Here is a 5572-nt window from a genome sequence, read left to right on the forward strand (position 1 = left end):
GTTGGGATACCTATCTAGAGCTTTTGGAGAAGGCCTATTCAGATATTTTCATATACATCCAGCTCTGGTAAGATATATTGGGGCATATTCATTGTACAGTCTTTCATTCTTCGTCCTGGTTTTTGGTATTCTTTTTGGAATTTTTTATGGCATTGATGTCAAAGGGGGAGAGATATTGATGTGAAAAAGAAAAAGGGAGTTGTATACATTAGGGGGAGTATAGGTGAAAAATATTCAGGGGGTATGGAGTATTTTGTATTGATGGATATTCAACTCAGGGGGAGTAGGCTCACGATGAAACCAAGAGATGGAAATCATAATCATTTTTCACATGAGTGTTGCCATCAATGCCAAAGGGGGAGATTGTTGGCAATTGACACTCAATTGGTTGGTTTCAATATGTTGTCATTGATGGAAACATGGCAACTTATTCCGGCTTCATATTTTGGGTTAGTTGTGTACCGATAGGCACTTCACAAACACTTCACCGACACCGATAGGTTGGAAGGAATTCTCAGGTTACCGACAATGCAGGCTGACATGGTTTAGAATTAGGTTATCGGTATTGGAGACCGACATCTTCTAGATCTGGCATCGACAAATATTTTTGATATTCATGTATTTATGCTATCTAGCCGACATGTATGTTCATATTGTAATCTTTGTAAGCTGACATAAGGCATGACGAACTGTAAAGGGGTATATAGGTTAGTTGGTTAGATCATTTTGATATATAAGAATGTAATGAAATATATGAAATATTATATGAGGTTGTAGAATGAAAAGGAGATGCAAAACATATGAGAGAGATCATGTATGTGAGGATATTTATGTAAGGGTTATTCCGGTAAGGGTTTAGGGTTTCAGACCAGAGCATACAAAGCTTAACCAAAACTCTACTTAGGCATAGAATATGCTATCTTTGTAGTTCAATCATTTCTATGGATTGTAGTCTGGATTTGTATGTAGTCAGTGAGGCTCCTTTTGTGGTTGAGCAGTGTGCTCTAGGATGTAATCCTTCTTGCAAGTGCAGGCCCCTATATTTCGTAATATCTCCTCATATGGCTAGTGGATTGATATTGTGAGTCACAAATCCCACCATGGTTTTTCCTCTTTGAGGTTTTCCATGTATAATTTTGTGTGTTATGGTATTCATTTATGTGATTGGATTATTGGTTGCTTTACTTCTTTCAATTATATATGTACCAGTATATCAGTTGGTATATGCATGTTTTAATAAGGTTAAAATTGATCATTTCGGTAGAATAGTGATTCACTCCCCCCTCTCAGTGTTCTTGGATTCCAACAAAAACATCATAGAGAAAAGAATCTATTAACATAGCAAGGTACTTCTCCACTTGCGACACTGCAAATAATCAAATAACACATCAAATCATTACTCTGAACATCCAAGAGCACTCTAGAAATTAGCACAACCTCGGGAAAAATTATTGGAACAACTGAGAAATTGGCAAAACCCAAACTAAAACTCAGAAATCAGGAAGAATGACTCAAAGCACAGAAAAATACCAGAATAACACATTTACCTAATAAAGAAGCCCATAAAAAAGATTTTGCAACGCTTATATTATAACTAACAGTGCATATGTAATTCCCTACAATGCATTCAACCAGACTAATAGTGCATATACAATGTTCTAGAACATTTGAATTATTATGCAGCGCATATAAGACACAAAACAATGCATATGAAAAATAGAACAACACGAATAAGAAGGAAAACAATGTATATGTAGATATAGCACAAATACTCAAAAACTCAAACGAAAATAAATAACTTACGACGACAATATAAAATCAAAGGCTTAACCAAAAGACTAGAAAATATAATCATCAGGAACACAAATAAAATACAAAATTTCAGAATAGAGTCCCAAGCTTGATAATAAATATATAGGCACATACACGACTCTGAAGCATTAAACTATCGGCAATGTCCAGTCAGGGAAATACACATAAGCATAAAGAAAGACTCCCAACTTTCAAACTTACAATAAAGAGATTATAACCAAGAACTAGACCTGAGAACTTATGCAAGAATCAATCATATAGAGAGCCAACAATCGTGGATTCGACACTCATAGTGCCGACCATTCACGACCATAACCAGATTCACAGTAAAATGTATTTTCCCCAAACCAAAGTTTTAACTATATAATAATTTCATGAATCAAACTATACGACTATATTAAACCATATAATTAAAATGTTACTTCCCAAAGCTCTCGAGAATACACAGAGAAGACAATCTTTTCAAAACTAAAAATGCAAGAGCAAGAAATCCTCCGACATGGTGAAAGTTGAAAATAAAAAATTGAATTTGCTGAAGAAGAAGATCCAAAAGCCACAATACAAATTCCTCCAAGCAATCCAAGTCCCAAAATCGCAGAAAATACTTCCGAAGCCAATCCCTGTGAAGACTCAAGAAAGAAAATAAATAGAAAACCAGGCCAAAACCATAGAATATGTCGGCTAATCAAAATAATATTTCTTACTAACCCATATAAAAAACTGAGGTAAATATAAATAAAATAATAGTTAATTTACTTACCCAACAACTCAACCAATCATACAAAAGGGTAGGTAGAATAATATTTAATCAACTCAAGAAGGTAAATAACAAATCAATCAATAAAATAATACTCATGGGCACAATCAACTATAATGCCCAACAAATTTTTTATCTTCATTTTACTTTTAATCGCAAAAATGCCTCTACGTGCAAAGAAGTGATGCAATGCATCGACATCCTTTTTTGAGTGTTCTTATCCACCGCGGGGAAATTACAGAGGCTTTGCAAATCATTTTGTTGTTTTGTCTAATAACTCTGGGACTGAGGATCTTGGTAGGGTCATATCACGGACCCGTGATCAACAGGCCTTCTTTGCAAAAACAAATAACTCTTTGGTTAATGCGGTTAGGGCTCCCTCCCCTCTTTACAAGGGCTAGGATCGGGATTGGCATTTGGTGAGTCGCAGAAATAACAGGGCTTTAGGGCAACCAAATGGAATTCTAGTCATTGTTGGGAGGAGGGTTTTGTAAAACCTAACCAATCAAATAGTTCCTCTGCTTGCCATATTTTTCCTTCACAAAAATCTTTGGGTAAATTATCAGAGGATATGGAAACCCCTGGTTGTCCCAATTCTAAGGAAGTTGAGCACCCAATGTCAGATCTACCTTCAAATTCCCCAGCTTCTCCTAACAGTTTGGTCATTGAAATTGATAATCATACCCAGGCCAGGTATCAAATTCATTGCAGCGATAGAATGATCTTTGCTCGATGGAAAGGTTGGGGGATCCTGTCTGAACAAATTGCCAAATGGGTGTCATCTTCCTTCAATAACCAGGTAAAAATTGACATCCTTCTTGATAATGTCTTAGCTATTGAATGTGGTACTCAAAGTCTAAGAAATTCATTGTTAAACAGGGATATATTAACATTTAAGGGTCTAGGGTTTGATTGCTGGGAATGGCAACCTCTCTTTCTCCCATCTCAATTCAATTCTTGCATGGTAAATAGAGCAATTTCACTTGATAAATTTCCTGTAGAATTGCGAAATAATGACTTTTTAAGAATAATAGGCAACAAAATAGGTAAATTTGTAGATGTCAAAAAATCAGCCCTAAGCTTCTTTAACCAGCTCTTAATTGTTAAAATGAATATTAACATTAAATCTTTAGAACCCATAACTCTGAAATGCGATAAATCTTGTTTAACCCTAGAATTACCCTTTTATAATGGTTCTTTTGAAGATTCTATGCCAAGGAAGATCTCCTTCAAGAAACCTTTCCCTGAATCATTGTTCATGTCTAATGGCGCACCATTCAGATTCGTGGAAGGAGGGGGTTTCACCCTAGAGGGCTATAAGATTAATAATAACCCTAATCTCTCCTCAGACCTACACCCTCATAGCTCCCTTGTTAAGCCCTCTCGTCCCCCTCTTCCTCCACTACTAACTATAAATTCACCTATAGCTTACCCTCTTCTCAGGGATCGAGATCTAGAAGATGGTGAAATCAATGAGGTTATCCCTCAAAATGAGCAGCTCGGTCTGACAAATATGTCATCATCTAGCTCTCTCATTCCACTAGAGAAGCTAAGTCCCTTGGGGTCTCCCCCTTTAATGGAACTAATTACCTCTGAGCAGTTAGCAGTGATGGATAGGCTTTCCACGGATCCAGGATTGGCATCCTTGCAGGATCAACCAATCTCTCTAGCCTCAAGATTGGAGGGCTTTGAGGAGGCAAAGGCTCGCTCTCCACCTCTGAAGGCTATTTCTGATACAATTGTAGAATCTAAGAGTGATCGAGTGGCTAGGGAAGTTAACATCATTGCCAATTTTGTAGGGGAAGAAGTAGTAAACGGCCTCATGGATCAATTGGTTGATTAAATTTGTGATGATGAGGAGTTGGAAAGACAAAGGGATTTCTTAGTCAAAAATCTAGTGGATGTTTCTAGAGTCAACTTAGAAACAGATGAACTATTTATAGCATTAGATAACTTAGAAAATGATAACCCAAATAGTCTAGGCATTCTCAGCTCTGACAGAAGCAAAGACTCTCCTGACTGTGCTAAACATAGTAAGAGAAGAGGTAGGAGATCCCTTGCTGAACTAAGATCAAAGGATGGAGATGCCAAGGGTCAGGCTAAAATATCTACTCTTTTTAATACAGGGGAGGGGAAGTTCCTCCCCAGAGAGCCATGAAAATCATAACATGGAATGTTAGGGGTTTGAATGCCCCTAACAAACAATGCATCTTAAAGCGCTACATCTCTGATTCTAAACCAGATATAATGTTAATCCAAGAAACAAAAATGAACTCCTTTGAGATAGTCCTTTTTGAGAAAAAACTAGGCATTAGACAGCTAAAGCACTCCCCTACTATAGGGGCCTCAGGGGGCTTAGCCATCATTTGGGACTCTAGATTCATCTCGTTTACACCTTTAAAGATTAAGCAAAATTGGATGGGAGGAGAAGTATTAAGTTATAAAAATAACCTAAGATTCAAATTGATTAACATTTACGGTCCTATCCAAAATAGGGATAAGGCTAGGGTGTGGGTGGAACTAGAGTCTTTCCTCAAAAGTTTCCAAAATGATGTATGCATCATTGGGGGAGATTTCAATGCTATCACTAAGGTAGCAAAAAAAAGAGGAGGTAGCAACAAACTTCCTCCAACGGCTATAGATTTCAATCATTGGATCAATAGGAACTCCCTGTTGGAAATCCAGATGGTAGAAAATGCCTTCACCTGGAACAACAAAAGGCTTGGTTTCTGTAACATTGCTGAGAAACTAGATAGGTTCTTTATCCATGGGGGGCTATCGGAGCTTAACTTTACCCTGAATGCAGAATCCCTCCCTTTAGCAGGATCTGACTATTTACCACTCCAACTAATCTTATTATCTGACCACTCCCCTAAAAAATGTCCCTTCAAATTTGAGAGCATGTGGTTCAGAGATGATAAATTTTTAAACTTAATTGAGAACTGGTGGAGAAGCTCTATTTTCTCTGGCTTGAAGATGTTTATTATCACAAGCAAGTTAAAG

This window comes from Cryptomeria japonica, chromosome 6 (genome assembly GCF_030272615.1).
Source record: "Cryptomeria japonica chromosome 6, Sugi_1.0, whole genome shotgun sequence".
NCBI lineage: Eukaryota > Viridiplantae > Streptophyta > Pinopsida > Cupressales > Cupressaceae > Cryptomeria > Cryptomeria japonica.